Here is a 16,908-nt window from a genome sequence, read left to right on the forward strand (position 1 = left end):
CAGGAAGGCACTCCGGGGCTGGCAGCGCCTGGAGGGTCGCAGGCAGGATAAAAGGCACCCGATTGGGTTAGACAGACTGTCCCTGCTACTAGCGAAACTGGATGAGACATGCTCCTCGCCCAGTGAGGTAATTCTGTTCCGAGCGGCTTTCGCATTGGCATTTCATGGGGCTATGCGGGTAAGTGAACTTGTGGCGAGGAATAAGAAGGACATGTGGGGAGGTCTATGCAGGGATCACGTCCAAATAAGGGGCGATTCTCTTCTGATCTCGATAGCCAGGTCTAAGACAGACCAGGAGGCTTTGGGGAGTAGTGTGGTGCTCCAGCGTGCCCGGGGGAACCCCGGTTGTCCGGTAAGATATTTGGAGGCCTACATGGCGCAGAGGTTGACAACTTGGGGGGGGGGGACCCTGTTTAGACACAAGGACGGCACCCCGCTGACAAGATTTCAATTTCGGAGGGTGCTGGCAATTACGATTGCAACGGCGGGCTTGAACCTGTGTGATTTTGGGACCCACTCATTTAGAATAGGGGCCGCTACGGAGGCTACGGCTCGGGGTCTGTGTCCAGAGGAAGTGAAACAATTAGGCCGTTGGTCCTCGAACTGTTTCAAGAGGTATGTGCGACTGCACATTTTATAAAACACTGATGGAATGCACTCACGCTTGTTGTCTTTTGTTTGGATTACAGTTTCGCAAGCCTGTGACGCGGGGCGAAAATTGGGATCGGCCCAACACCAGAGGACCAGCGGGAAAGGATCACCGACTGGAGGTCAAGTGGTATGGGTCGTGGGCCACTCATACGTGAGGCGTGCTGGGGACATATTCAAGGCAGGTGACGCGACTCACGCATCTGAGGAATATGGGTTCAGAGTGACCTTCCATGGGCAAGGAGGCCTCTGTTTTGACCAATTTCAGAGCTTTGTGGAGGAACTGTTAGGGCGGCATAGGTCACCGCCATCTGTAATCATAGTGCATCTGGGAGGCAATGACTTGGTAAGACTGGGAAGACGGGTGTTAGTAAAGCACATATTGTCAGCAGTCAGCTGGTTGGCCAAAAGGCTCCCGGGGTGTACGATTGCCTGGTCCCACATGATCCCCAGAAGAATCTGGCGGGGGGTATCTCTGTGTCGGCGTTGAACCACTCGGTAAAGAGGGTCAACAACAAGATTGAGAAACTGTTTTGCTCCAATCATTTGCAATTCAGAAAAGGGGGTGGTGATGAACAGAGTGTCTGAATTAAGCAGACCACTCTTACCCAGTCCAAAGATCAGGGCTTGATCCATCACCGTTATTTATCTCACTGCCAATCATTTGCAAAGCATTTCACATGGGTGTCTTCGGGGTGATCAATATTATTTGGATGATGGGGTGCACCTGTCCAGGGCTGGGAATGACTTACTCATAGGAGACTTCATAGCATTGCTAGTGGCATTGAGGAGACATGACCTTTAGGAGGTGTGGGGGGGCCGGATATTCGGTCAACTATCCGGCCTGTGGCAGTAAGGTCATGATCGGTGAGCAGTGATTTCAAGGTCCCTAGGGGGGGCGCCACCCAGTATGGATTGAAGCGCCCGGGGGGAGGCGGCCATTGGCCCCTCCCACGGGGGGCGGCACCCACTACGGATGGGTTGCCCAGGGGGAGATGGCCATAGGCCCCTCCCAGGGGGAGACGGCTATATGCCCCTCCTACGAATTTCCCGGGGCCCGGATATCCGCTCCGGTGGAAGAGAATGTGGGGAAGGGGGGGAGTCCACGCTGTCCTTCTTATGGATACCTCGCACGAGATCTCGGACGACCTTAAGATGGCGTCGAGTGAAAGGGGGCCCCCACGACAAGGGAAGTTACAGTTGGCTGCGAGGGTAAAGTCCTCTGCGCATGCGCCACTCACTCCCTGAGGGCGGGAATTTGGTAGTAGGGATCTGACACCGGTTAAGACCTTGCCGTTGGCCCTTAATTCTAGGTTGTACAATTTTATTTTAGAATGTTATGCATTTTCAGGATGCTAGACTCGGCTAGGAACCCTTTGTATTAGACATTTGTTAAGGTTAGCCAAGAACTTGTCTTCATCAAAATGTAATGGAAGATAAAATTGTACATGATTCATGAAACGTTTTAATTTAAAGTTTTAAATTTTGTTTCATATTTTAATAAATACGGCCGGGGGGGTAACTCCCCCCCGCCTTCCAAAAGTTCAAACCTGTGTCTGTCTCCTCCCATGGGGAATTGGTGTTGGGAGGGGTGGCGGGCATCCCGGCCCATATGGAAAGGGAAGACCACTCGGTCCAGCCGAACGTATGGATGGGCAACGGAGAAACAGCGGCCCTCATCCTCCTTGACCTCTCCGCGGCCTTCGACACCGTCTGCCACCGCACCCTAGTGCAGTGCCTCAGCAATGTCGGAATCCAGGAGAAGGCACTAGAATGGATCGTCTCCTTCCTCGACGGAAGGACACAGAGAGTCCGCCTACCACCGTTCAAATCAGAGTCCACCGAACTCATTTGCGGCGTACCCCAAAGTTCCTCGCTGAGCCCAACCCTCTTCAAAGTCTACATGAGCCCCCTCGCTGCCATCGCATGCCAACACAACCTTAACATCATCTCCTACGCCGACGACACCCAGCTGATCCTCTCCCTGACCAACGACCCCGCCGCCGCCAGAGCCAACCTTCACGAAGGTATGAAAGAGGTAGCCGAGTGGATGTCGACCAGCCGCCTTAAGCTGAACTCGGACAAGACGGAAGTCCTCATCCTGGGATCCTCGCCCTCCGCCTGGGACGACTCCTGGTGGCCCCCCGCCCTGGGCACCGCACCCAAACCAACAGACCACGCACGCAACCTGGGCTTCATCCTGGACTCCTCCCTCTCCATGACCAGGCAAGTCAACGCCATCTCCTCGTCGTGCTTCAACATCCTGCGCATGCTACGGAAGATCTTCCGGTGGATCCCCACCGAGACCAGGAAGACGGTCACCCAGGCCCTCCTCACCAGCCGACTGGACTACGGCAACGCCCTCTACGCCGGAACCACCGCCAAGCTCCAGAAGAGACTCCAGCGGATCCAGAACGCCTCAGCCAGACTCATCCTCGACGTCCCACGACACAGCCACATCTCCGAACACCTGAGAGACCTGCACTGGCTCCCGGTCAACAAGAGAATCACCTTCCGTCTCCCCACCCACGCTCACAAAGCCCTTCACGACCAAGGCCCGAGCTACCTCAACAACCGCATCAACTTCTACGCTCCCAAACGACACCTCCGTTCAGCCAATCACGCCCTCGCCGCCGTCCCCCGCATCCGAAGAGCGACGACAGGAGGAAGGTCCTTCTCCTACCTGGCCGCCAAGACCTGGAACTCCCTCCCGACCGACCTGCGCCTGACCCAAGACCACCTCGCCTTCAGGAAGAAGCTCAAGACCTGGCTGTTCGAGCAGTAGCAGCACCCCCCCCCTCAGCGCCTTGAGACCCTCCGGGTAAGTAGTGCGCTCTACAAATGCCTATGGTTGATTGATTGATGGGTGCCCCGATCCCCCGGGAACCATTGTGGGCGGGGGCGTGTCTCGGCTGGTATGCCCGAAGCGGCGTAGCCGGAGCCCGCCCCTCCCGCCCAGAAGAGGTTGTCCTAAACACCTGCCCGGAAGTCCGTGTACGGATGGGCGTGCTTGAGGCGGGCCCCCGCCCTCCCGCAGATGGATACATAGAGCGGGAATCCAACAAAGCTTCCTCTTGTTCCAGTGCTCTGAAGGCTGCACCACTCGTCGCTCATGAGCCCTCTAGGGAACAAGCTGCAATTGTGACCCACCCACCAGCCCCTTTTTGCAATGTTTGTGGAATAAAGTAATTGTTGGTGATTATTCGAATGTAATAAAAAGATACAGTCAATTTATGCATCGTAAATGTATGCCTTTTGATTGGATAGATGCCTGTAGGCCTTTTTCTCCTTTGTAGAAATGTAGAGGAATGATTTGAATAATAAAATTTGTCTTGTGCTTTAGGACTTTTTTCCCTTTGTAGCAATGTCAAAGTTGGTGAATTGTCAAGCTGTTCCAGATAGGAGTATTTTCTTTCCTTAGTAGGTAAAACAACTGTCGTATTTATTTTGGTCGGGCGATAAGGTCATGATCGGTGAGCAGTGATTTCAAGGTCCCTAGTGGGGGCGCCACCCAGTATGGATGGGAGCGCCCGGGGGGAGGCGGCCATTGGCCCCTCCCACGGGGGGGCAGTACCCACTACGGATGGGTCGCCCAGGGGGAGACGGCCATAGGCCCCTCCCAGGGGGAGACGGCTATATGCCCCTCCTACGAATTTCCCGGGGGCCGGATATCCGCTCCGGCGGAAGAGAGTGTGGGGAAGGGGGGGAGTCCACGCTGTCCTTCTTACGGATACCTCACACGAGATCTCGGACGACCTTAAGATGGCGTCGAGTGAAAGGGGGCCCCCACGACAAGGGAAGTTACAGTTGATTGCGAGGGTAAAGTCCTCTGCGCATGCGCCACTCACTCCGTGAGGGCGGGAATTTGGTAGTAGGGATCTGACACCGGTTAAGACCTTGCCGTTGGCCCTTAATGCTAGGTTGTACAATTTTATTTTAGAATGTTATGCATTTTCAGGATGCTAGACTCGGCTAGGAAACCTTTGTATTAGAGATTTGTTAAGGTTAGCCAAGAACTTGTCTTCATCAAAATGTAATGGAAGATAAAATTGTACATGATTCATGAAACGTTTTAATTTAAAGTTTTAAATTTTGTTTCATATTTTAATAAATATGGCCGGGGGGTAACTCCCCCCGCCTTCCAAAAGTTCAAACCTGTGTCTGTCTCCTTCCATGGGGAATTGGTGTTGGGAGGGGTGGCGGGCATCCCGGCCCATATAAGAAGGATGCAGTTCACAGTCAAAAAGCCCTGGTGCAAGCTCTGTGTAGAAATCTGTCAATGGAACCTGAGCCTAATTTTACAGTGATTGGTGTTTGAGCATCAGCTCACCGACTCTCTTCCTATTTAATGTCTATATTAGACCATGTAGCCTTTCTAGGGAGTCTCCAACACTGGAAAAACTAGATAGCTTTATAAATGGCTTGGAAGAGATACCGAGTATGAAATTAGGTGGAGACCTGAACTGTAACTATGAGCCAATTGTGGGTCTCGGTGACGTCTTTGATAAAGAGGACAGGGCTAACAATATTCCACCTTTATCTAACACTGAGGCGGTGCGTTGTTCTGCTCTAGCAGCCCAATAATGAGGTTGGCAACTGTATAAGGGCTGAGGGACTGCAATGGGCGTCTCCCCTCTGATTCCCATAAGGCTGCGACTTTTGTAAAAAACGACTCCCAAAGTAAAATTGATTATATCCTTGCAACGTTTGATATCTGGCCATATTTGATTGATCTATAGATTATGCCAAGGTTAGAAAGCGACCATCGTCCACTTCAATTGATAATTGCCCCAAGCCTATTTCCCAGTGATAGTGAAGTGACTGGAACCCCCATTACATCTAACTCCAACAATGATGCTCCATTAGTAAGCAATAATAGACGAACGCTCAAATGGGCTCAAATATTGGATCATAGAGAAGTGTTAGCGTGTATTTACTCACTTTTAGCAGACACGTTCTCCAGTTATACAATTCTTTCAGCAGGGGATAACATTTTTATCGATCTACATAATGGGTTTTCCAAAGCATTGATAGCCTACATTACAAAAATCCCCAAAAAACACTGTCAAAAGAACAATAGCTTAGTTGGCAGACAATCTTGGTATGGTAAGGACTGCCGTATTGGCAAGGCTATTGTTTTAGAGGTGATAAAAAGTAAAGCACCGGAAGTGATTAAGGTGGCAAGAAAACAATATAAAATGACACAGGCAAAAGCTAGATCAGACTGGGAGGAGGAAAGTTGGGCGAATATGTTATCAGCAGCAAAGAACAAGGACAATGTGGGGTTCTGGAGATTGGTGGCAAATGAGAACCACCTAGGAAGAGTGGCTCAGGATGTGTTCCTTGATGAGCAGACCTGGGTCGACCACTTCTCTCATTTATACAAAGCCCAGGAACATACGGGGTCAAGAGAAAACAATCAGCCCTGGCTTTCTTCATGCACTTGCACTTAAGAGTTTGTTATAGGAGAAACTGAGTTAGCTATTGACATGGTTAAAAATGGTAAGGCACCAGGCCTAGACAAAGTCCCAGGCGACTTATATAAACACGAGATAAACATCTGGGCACCTTATATTAACAATCTTTTTAATACTCTAGTAGCAGGTGCTGATTTTCCTGACAGTTGGAGGGGTGCATAAATTGTTTTGATTTTTAAAAAGGGCGATAGGATTGACCCATCCAACTATCGCCCGATCAGTTTAATGGATGTTTTACAAAATAAATTTGCCAGGTATATTTACTAAGTTCCAATCAGGTTTTAGGAGTAGTATAAGTACTATTGATCAAGTTTGTAGACTATGTTGCCTTGTTTGGAAATATGTTTACTTAAGGAAAGGGCACATATATGTTGCATTTGTTGACCTTAGGGCTGCATTTGATTTAGTTTCGCAAGATCTTTTATGAGATAGTCTGTATTCGCAGGGGTTGCCGGTCTGCTTACTTCAACACAGCATGCTGCATAGTCTGGAATCATATCAGACGAATAATCACAACAGTGTTAGTCATGTAGTAAATTTGAGGATATGGGAATGTATGAGTGAGCCCTTGGAGGTGTCGCCACAGCTACACAACTTGATTAGATCATGTACACATGTACTTGCCAATTTGTGGTTAAATGCCTATAATTTGACATGCATGCAAGGAAGGAGTGCATTTGTTGCAGGACGCATTGTGTACCAGTATTGACCAGCACAGCACCTTTCTGTGCAATGACCCTATGGGACAGCAAAGCTGCTGCATGTCAACCACACATTTGTCTGCACTTCTTTTCAAACAGTGGTAGTGTGAACACATTTATTTTAGTGCTAAGGAATGCACCCTCACCCAACAGTGCTATGTTGTCTGATTTGAGCACATGTTTGTCAATGTTAAACAAGGATCACCATCATGCACTTGATCCATCAATGAACTATTGTATTTTTCATGTGTGACACATTCTGATGACCAACTACTAACATGTGAATTTGAGAACTGTTACACATGTCACTGTAAAGAGTATATTATAGACATATTTTACACACAGTGTGAAAATCAGACACTCCACGATATTGAAGGTGCCCTTGTGTGAATGGTTCTGTGTGATGTGTAATGACAAATGAGCTTAGCAGAGTACCAATGTCAAACCCTCAACACCTAAATGCAGTGTGAAAGGATGTCTGATGCATGAGTTGAGATTGTCCTGCATTGATTTTCTCATGCCTGCTTCGGCACTGAGTCTGAGATAGTCTGTCTAAGACTATGTTGTGACAACAAAATGTTCTTTGGCCAAAGAGGCCATCTTACTTGCATCAACATGGAAAAGAATCACAGGATTCCTTGTCAAATACACAAGTATTTGATGTGATAAATTTATGTACCAACAATCCTTGTTACATTGTAAGAGTTTTCCTGACAAACTTGCTGATGTTTCATCATGTCAGTCAGCCCTCTGTGACACCTACTCACGTTGTCATTGTGGTTATGTGGCATGCACATTGAATAACTAACTGTAAATGTCAACTGGAACTGTTAATATTAGACAGGACAGTTATCTACATTCACATCAGTGCTGGTGTCAATGTGTTCCAGGTCTGTTCACACACATCAAAACCATTACTCAAATGTATCTTCTTAAATGTGTACACTCTGGGATGTACCTACAATGGCTGGAGTGATGAACAAAGTTTGAACTGATGGGCTCTTTATTCAGTTGCTCACTATGTACCATATTCATCAGGAACATATTTCCCTGAAAAGTGAGCATAATTACTTTGTTGTAGCAGTGGACAAGCTGACCTGTACACATTACATCATGTCAAGGAGCCAGGATCATTGTGAGTTTTTGATGAAATCATGCACAAACATCACATATGTGACTGCCCATTGTACCTTACTGACATCAAACTAAATGTGTCATGAGTACACACAGACACAGCTTACGTCAAATCACAGTTTTTTGGGTGACACAGCTGATAAGAGAGGTGCAAAAAAAAGAGTGAGGTGCAGAAAATAGAAAATGAGGTGCAGAAAGAGGCAAGAGAGGTGCAGAAAGAAGCAAGAGTAGTGCAGAAGGAGGAAGAATGGTGCAGAAAGAAAGGAATGTAGTACAGAAATAAATGGTATTAATGTCTTTATTTGGATATAAAATAACATCCTTAAAAGGAGCACCAGCAACAATACACATTGTGCAAACTAAAAACTGACATCAAATAACCAACGGTGGGTAGGTACAGGTTTTCCACATGGCATTGTGCAACTCTCTATTATAAACAGTTCACATGGCGTTAAACTAACTTTAAAAGAAAAGGGGGTCGTTATACCAATGATTAGCAGTATTGGACTTGAAAACTAACCAACCGTTGACAAGTAATTACAAGTTTTTAAAAGTAGGTTCAGATAAAAAAAGCAGCAACAGTTGAATAGCAGCGAATTATAGGAAAATACAGAAATTAAAAGAGAACTTTTTAGCAGCTTAAAAATGGTGCAATTTAATTTAGGCTGTTGCCGACAGGGGGGTGCATGCAAAAAATTGCGATATGTAAGGCGTATGTAGGTTGTGAGGCCTACATTTAAAGCTGTATTTTCTGGCCTTAGGGCCGCAATGATTGCTTGTCTGCAGGACCGGATTCCCAGCCTGTTCCACTCTCCTTTCAATATGCGTCTACACTGTGACATAAGTGCTGGGCAATGACAGACCAAGTGCTCCAGAGTTTCAGCCGTCCTGCCACACCCTCTGCACCATAATACATCTGACGTGCGACGCCAGCCTGGCAGATCTTTTAAAAATTGCCAGTCACCGAGTCTAATGGCCATAAAACTACGTTTTAGATGCAGGGAGTAGGTGCATGACAGGTAGGTTGTGGGAGCTAAACGCCCGTACGAGTTCATGATAGCCCATGCGTGTCTGCGTTTGGCAAGGTGGTTTTTATCGGTGATGAGGGAACTCGTTCGGACACATTTCTTAATGGTAGTTTTAAATGCTGTCGTACTGGGATTGAGGTCCCATAGGTCACCCGCGGAGAGTTCTTGGATGGAGTCTTTAAAGAGGTGACCATACAAGCCCCCTGGGTTTTTCTCGGTGATGTCTAGCCAAACTAGTGACTCTAATGAACCTGTATCTGCTTGTCGGAGTTTATGGCAAGATTTAGGTAGGTGCCCATGCTGAAGACTTCATAGTTTAACACACCCTGTTCCAACCTAATCTGGGCAGCAGAGGCATTTTTGGGCAAGCAAGGACTTTTTTTAAATACATTTTAGTCACGTGTTGATTTAGGTTCATATTTAGTTTACCCCTAAAAATCTCAATACCATATGACAATGTCGGACCAATTTTTGCTCTCATAACCACCAATAAAGGTGTTAGACTTGGGCCAGACAGTTTTTTGGAGAGCTTGGAGAGGGTCACCTGTAAGGTCACAGCTTTAGCTGTTATCTCCTTACGCTATTGCACAAAATTGCCCCTTGAGTCAAAATTAACCCCTAAGTATTTGTATGCACTTCCTACTGCAACACTCATGTTGTTATACGTCCATCCTCCCCTGACTTTTCTTTTTTCCCAAAGGTGACCACTTGGGTTTTCTTCAGGTTAACCTCTAACTTATTTACAGTGGTGTAATTATGTAGTTCAGCCAGAAGCCTTTGTAAACCTACATGAGTGAGACTGAAAAGCACTAAATCATCAGCGTAGAGCAAGTTGCTTATGGGAACGCCACCCATCTTTGGTGGGTGACTATTAGTTTCTTCTAAAGCTGACGGCAAATCAGCTATAAACAAATTAAAGAGAAGTGGGGCCAGCACACAGCCCTGTTTGACACCCCTGGTTGTCATGATTTTCCGAGAGAGATGTGTGCCGGACCCCAACTTCACCTGGACCCATGTGTCTGAGTGTAACTGAATAATTGCCTCCAGGAGTTTTCGTGGGATTCCCCATTTGTTAAATTTTTCTAATAGGGCTGCCCTAGGAACCCGATCGAAGGCGGCTTTAAAGTCAACAAAGCAGCAAAAAACGGCCCTGGATGTTAAACAGACGTCGACAATTATGGCCAGTGTCAATGAATTGGTCATAGTCCCGGATTTGGCAGTGAAGCCTGTTTGATTCATTGGAATCAGGTTGTTCTCGTCCACCCATGCTCTCAGCTCGTTCAGGAGAATGCCTGCATAATGCTTATCCTCAATATCGAAGATAGCAATTAGTCTGTTGTTGCTTGGTGATGAGTGGGGACCTGATTTGTAAATTGGGTGGATTATTGCTCCATGCCAAGAGTCCGGTATGATCGAGATTCTGAGGGAGTAATTAAAAAGGTTGCTTAAATGACCCGACCACAGTGCTATGATTGATTTGAATAATTTCCGTGGTAGGCCATTGGGGCCCGGGGCTCCGTCCGATCTTGCTTTTAACAGTACTTTAGTAACCCTTTCTTGATTAGTCTGCAGATCGTCGGTGCAGGGTTCCAAGTAAACAATAGACCTACTCCAGCTCTTGCTCGGGCTTATTTGCATCAAACTGGGAGCACATGCGTCTGTTGGCATTTTTCATTCTGGGGACTTAAAGTGATCAGCCAGAAAAGCAAACCAACTAGCTTCTTGAATGTTGGCTGACCCGAAGCTAGACTAGCTGGAGTTTTGCCGATTAATTAAGGCCCAGAATTTCCTTGAGTTGCGATTTTTACTCTCCCATATTAGTTTGCACCAGAATTCATTTTGTTGGTGTTGCTTTTCTTTTTGTATTGCCTGCCTAAACGATTTTTGAGCAGATTTGTATGCCATAAAGTGCCCAATATCTCCTGGAAATTTCATCAGAGACCGCAAGGCGCTGTTTCTAGATGTCTTCAGTGCCCTTGCCTCTCGTGAAATTGTGCACTGGCGGCTGGCAAAGTCCATCTGAGAGTTCTGTTTGGTTGGGAAAAGAGTTATCAGTTGTACGCAAAGCCTCGACTATGCAGCAGCTGGAGAGAACCCCGGGTCGGAGCAGTCAGGAGTGAAAGCCAGACTTGCCTCCGTAACAGAGGGTATTATGTCATCACTCCATCTTAGGCGTTTCAAGTTGTCGCAGTACGTTCCTGTAGATGTAATTGGGGCAGGTTTGTGGAACTCTGGCATTATTTTGAGGGTTATGGACTGAGGACGATGGTCGCTTTCAGTTCGCGGGTGCATACTAAAATTGCCCAGATGTTTCAGCAGAGCCGAATTGCAGATGATATAGTCTAAATAGGAATGCTTGCGCCCATTCGTCCAAGACCAATTTGGTGGTGTGTTGTTCGTGGATCCTCCACTCATTACCAGAAATCCTGCACTGTGTAGTTGCAACACGCACAGATCACAGTGGACTTGGTTTGATGGTTTGGACTGTGCTTCGACATCTGCAAGTGCAAATGGGATTAGCCCTTCACAATCTTCCATGTTGCCCTGGAAAAGGTTGGTGTTAAAGTACCCTGTGATTATGCAGACAGCAAGGGGTTGTTCCACAGCCAGGCCTCGCACGATTTTCATTAGGCGGGTTGGATGGATCTTTTTGTGTGCGGGTACTGGGGTTGATGTAAATGTTAAGCAATAGGAGCGGACGTTGTTTACTCCACACGTTGATTTTGACTCCCAGTAACCAGTCTTAGTCGAAGATTAGCGGCACAATTGGCCCTTTTAGATTGTTGGACACATAGATCGACAGGCCCCCTTTAGGGTGGCCGTAGTGACTGTCTCTAATTGCTGGTTTCCAGAATTCAATGAAGCCGGTCACTGGGGTGTTTTGGATGGCCCATGTCTCTTGGAGTGCTATTGCAGTGTGCCCAAATATGAAAGAGTGTGTTTCCAAATTAGTGTTTTTGTTTTGGAGACCACTAATGTTCCATGAGGACAAAGTAAATGAAGGATCACGGTCTGGGATTGGGTATTTTTCAGATGGAAGTCTGTGGACAGACGCTCGGGGTTAAGTCGTCCTTAAGTGTACTTTGACCGGGAGTGACTGTCCTAGGGGGTTGGTTGAGGGGTGCTTAGTGTTTTTTATTACTAGTGTTTGCAAATATCGGAAATAATTTGGGGGGATCAATTGTTGCATTTAATCTTAATTTATTTCTCTGTTTGCGCTGGCGTTTGCGATCCTTCTTACTAATGTGAGGGACAGGAACAGAAAGAATATCTAAAGTGGGAATGACCGCGGTGGCTGGGCTGGCAGGCACCATTGCCCTATTGTCGTTGGTAGAGAGCGAATGCCCATTTGCTGGGTCAGTGTTTATGGCCGAGGGCGCAGACAGCACTGCTGGGGTGAAGGTGCCCTTGGAACAATGGGGGACTTCTCGGTTGACAGTCTCAGTTACCAAGGATTCCGACGCCCTGCTTTGCTGTGGCGCGTCCACTGAGCCATGCATAGTGTCGAGTGAATCAGGGATCACGGTTGAAAACATTTGATTTGGGTGTTGTGAACATTCAGATCGGTTGCCTCCCTTCAATTGCTTAACCTCGTTTATGACAGTAGATAAAAAGGTCGGAAACGAGGATAGCGAGTCGATGATGGGCGAGCAACAGCAAACCGATTGCAATAATTTGGAAGGTGATTGCGCTCCTGTAATTAGCTTATTTAGTTTGTCGATTTATTGTCAATCCCTGCTGTGAACAGTGCTAGAGTGCTCAGCAGGTCCACCTGAATGTCCAGTTTGTTAGAATGATAATTTAAAGCGGTGACTGTTGATTGAAAAGTAAGTAATAATTGGGGCCAAATACTCGATTTTATAAGGGCATCCGGCTGTGACTCTGTTTTTAATGTTAAATTAGGCGAGTTCTGGGGATTTTTGAAAAAGAAAGACAGGTCCGCTAACAGTTGGTCAATGGAGTACATTTTTTGGGATGATTTTGGGGAGGCTATTATTTCCGCTGGTAATGCACAAAAATGTTGTTGAAGGTTTGTCAAGTGTACACTTCCCTCTGAAGGACTTGGGTCATGGGAAATGAAGGAACTAAGTAAATCGAACTTAGATACAGGAACATTTTGTGCGTGTATTTGTGGAAAGATTAGGTGAGAATGGGGCGCTTCTGGGCCCTCCCTAGGCACTCCATGTGTTTGGGGGAAAGAGGCTGGGAGCTTCTCTGATTGCTCTGCATGGGAGCTTTCATTGGGGGCTAAAGTCAAAGGGAGTAGTTGACTGGAGCAAGCCTCTTGCTTGGTGGGATCAAATTGGGGCGGAAGTTGCCTTGGAGCAAGTTGGTGACTTGGTTGTAAATTTTGAAAGTCTCTCCCCATGTGAGTCGGAGATGGTGGTTGACTAAGGCAAGCCTCTTGTTTGGGGCAGTCATGTTGGAGGGAAGGCTGACTTGGAACTGATTGAAGACTTGGTGATGGATTTTGAGAGGCTCTCCGAGACAGGTCCTCCGGGACGGTGTTCAGGTCGACGAGTGGAGAGCCAAAGATGAACAGGTCCATGATTGGAGCTGGCTTGTTGATTAATGAAGACTGCATTTGGGACGAGTGCATGTTTGGGTCTGCAGTTCACTCGAACTCGCAGGGCTTGTTTACCTCTAAAGGATGAAGAGGAAGGGTCGACTTAGCCCCACCCGGAGCTTTTTTAAAGTAGTCCAGAAGGGTGAGGGATCTTAAGCCTTTCGAGGATGGAGCACATAAGGGGGCTGTACCCATATTATTGGAATATTGCCCTCCGTTTTATGGAGATTTGGGGGCCTTCAATGTGACCTTGGGTATCGGTGAGCTCACCGGGTTAGCTGATGGGTGTTCCGCTGTGATTTCCGAATGTTTAATTTTTTCTTCTGTTTTGTTATCGCCAGGGCTTTTCTTATATTCCCTGATCTCATCCTCTTAATGTTGGAGGAGCTGTTCGAGGGACTGTTCAAGCCAGTAAAGATGTAGGCTTGGATGAGGGGAAACGTCTTCCCAACACTCTCTATATTGCCGGCAGCATTTGATTGTGTTTGCTTGGCTGTGATTGCTTGATTGTAGTTGTGTTTACTTGGTGTTAGCTGAGTCAAAAAGCCCTAGACAGTCACTCCAAGACGGGCCTGAGGTAGTGCAAACTGGGATGCACCCCCTTAACTGCCTATGAAGTGTTTTGTAGAGGGTAGGCAGACTGTAAGGGGCAGGGGTGCAAGGGAGCACTTCTAGGCAGGGCGCATCTGTGTTCCCTTGTGTGCCCCGTATGCCCTGTATGCCACATATGCCAAACAACGCCTAGAACCCAGAGCCCAGAGCCACAATATCCATTTGCTCGGCACCAGCAAACAATGTCTATGGCTCCTCTCTCGGGAACGACTCCCTGATACTCCCAATGCTCTCCCAGGTGTAAAATAGCTGCTTACCAGGTTCTCTGCCGTGTTCTCCAACACTGAGGCTTTGTGTAATTATGGCGGCAAATGTGGCAATTCGCAGTCTGCTGCTAGCTTATCCTGGTCAGAGCAACTACCCGAGCTCACTCTGGCTCTGCCTCAGTGTCCATCTACGTCGACTTTGCAGAGATGCCGCGCCCCCCCCTGCAGGCTTCAACTAGCTTCCGCTGTCTTCCTGCTTGCCGGAAGCCAAGCGCCTGGGAGCCGGGAGCCGGGAGCCGGGACCTAGATGCTTTTTTACCGGCTGCCAGATAAAAATGCAAAGTGTGGGAAACCGGGTGCCTGGTGCCGGTCGCAGTTGAAACTCAGGCGGGGTGAGATGACCTGCTTGCCCTCTTCTTGCCTGACCGCCATCTGCTTGTTGCTCGTAGCTCGTTGCTCATGAAAAGTGAAAAGTGGAGAATGGTGACTGGAATCAGCTCGCTACTGTGCTCTAGCGGTCCTAATCATTTGCCTCAGTACAGAAATAGTCGAGTGAGGTACAGAAAGAGGCAAGGGAAGTGTAGAAAGATGCAAAAGAAGTGCAGAAAGGGGCAAGAAATTTGCAGAAAGAAGCAAGAGAGGTACATAAAGAGGCAGGGGAAGCACAGAGAGGAAGGAATGTACTGAAAGAAGAAAGAGAAGTGCAGAAAGAAGCAAAAGAGGTACAGAAAGAAGCACCAAAGGTGCATAAAGACAGAGGAGAAGTACAGAAAGAAGCAAGAGAAGTTCAGAAAGAGGCAAGAGAAGTGCATAAAGAGAAAGAATGTTGCAGAAAGAAGCAAGAGAGGTACAGAAAGATAGAAGGGAAGTATAGAAAGAGGCAAGAAAAGTGCAGAAAGAGGAAGACAGGTGCAGCAAGAAGAAGAAAGGTGCAGAAAGAAGCAATAAAAGTGATGAAAGAGGCAAGAGAGGAACAAAAAAAAGCAAGAGAGGTACAGAAAGAAGCAGAAGAGGTGCAGAAAGAAGCAAGAGTGGAGAAGAAAGACTCAAAAGAGATTAAAAAGAAGCAATGGAAGGGCAGAAAGATGAATAGTGGGGCAGAAACAAGGAAGAACAGTGAAGAAAAAGGCAATAGAAGTTAAAACAGAAGAACGAGAAATGAAGAAAGAGGCAAGAGTAGTGTAAAAAGAGGCAAGAGAGGTGCAGAAAGAAGCATGAGAGCTGGAGAACGAGGCAGAGTAGTAAAGAAAGGTGAAGAAAGAAGAAAGAGAAGTACAGAAAGAAGCAAGAGAAGTGCAAAAAGAGGTAAGTGCAGAAAAACAGAAGGGAAGTGCAGAAAGAGGCCACAGAAGTAAATAAAGATGAAGAAAGGTGCAGAAAGAAACAACAAAAGAGCAGAAAGAGGCACGATAAGTTAAGAAAGAGGAGGAAAGGCGCAGAAATAAGCAAGAGTAATGAGGAAGCGGCAATGGAATTGTAGACAGAGAAAGAAAGGTGCAGAAAGAAGCAAGAGAGGTTCAGAAAGAAGAGAGTGAGGTGCAGAAATAAGTGAATGAGTTGCAGAAAGAGGCAGGAGGTGCAGAAAGAAGCAAGAGTAGTGCAGAAAGAAGAAGAATGGCGCAGGAAGAAGGGAGTGAGGTGAAGAAATAAGCAAGTGGAATGCGGAAAAAGGCTATACAAATGCAGAAAGAGGCAAAATGAGTGCAAAAAGAGGCAAAAGAAGGGCAGAAAAGGGCAAGAGAAGTGCAGAAAGAAGCAAGAGAGGTACATAAAGAGGCAAGGGAAGTGCAGAATGAGGAAGAAAGGTACATAAAAAAGAAAGAGAAATGCAGAAAGAAGCAAGAGAGGCACAGAAGGAAGCACAAAAGGTGTTGAAAGACGGAACAGACATGCAGAAAGAAGCAAGAGATGTGCAGAAAGAGGCAAGAGAACTGCAGAAAGAGAAAGAAAGTTGCTGAAAGAAGCAAGAGAGATACTGAAAGAAGCAAGCAATGTGATGAAAGAGGCAAGAGAGGTACAGAATGAAAGAAGACAGGTGCAGAAAGAAGCAAGACTGGTGCAGAAAGAAGCAAGAGAGATGCAGAATCAAGTAATTGAGGTGCAGAAAGATTGAAGACAAGTACCGAAAGAATGAAGAGAAGTACAGAAGGAGAAAGACATTTACAGAAAGAGGTAATAGAGGCACAGAAAGAAGAAAGAGAGATGCAGAAAGAAGCAAGTGAGGTTCAGAAAGAAGCAAGATAGGTGCAGAAAGAGGTATGAGGATCAGAAAGAGACAAGCGAGGTGCAGAAAAAATCAAGAGAGGTGCAGACAGAGACAGGATAAGTACAGAATGAGGCAACAGAACTATAGAAAGAGACAACAGAAGTGCAGAAAGAAGCAAGAGAGATGCAGAAAGACGCTAGTTGGAGAGCAGAAAGAAGCACAATTGGTGCAGAAAAAGCAAGAGAGGTGCAAAAACAAGCAAGAGAGGTGCAGAAAGAGGAAGAAAGCTGCAGAAATAAGTAAGAAAAGTACAGAAAAGAGTGAGGTGG

This window comes from Lissotriton vulgaris, chromosome 7 (genome assembly GCF_964263255.1).
Source record: "Lissotriton vulgaris chromosome 7, aLisVul1.2, whole genome shotgun sequence".
Classification (NCBI taxonomy): Eukaryota; Metazoa; Chordata; class Amphibia; order Caudata; family Salamandridae; genus Lissotriton; species Lissotriton vulgaris.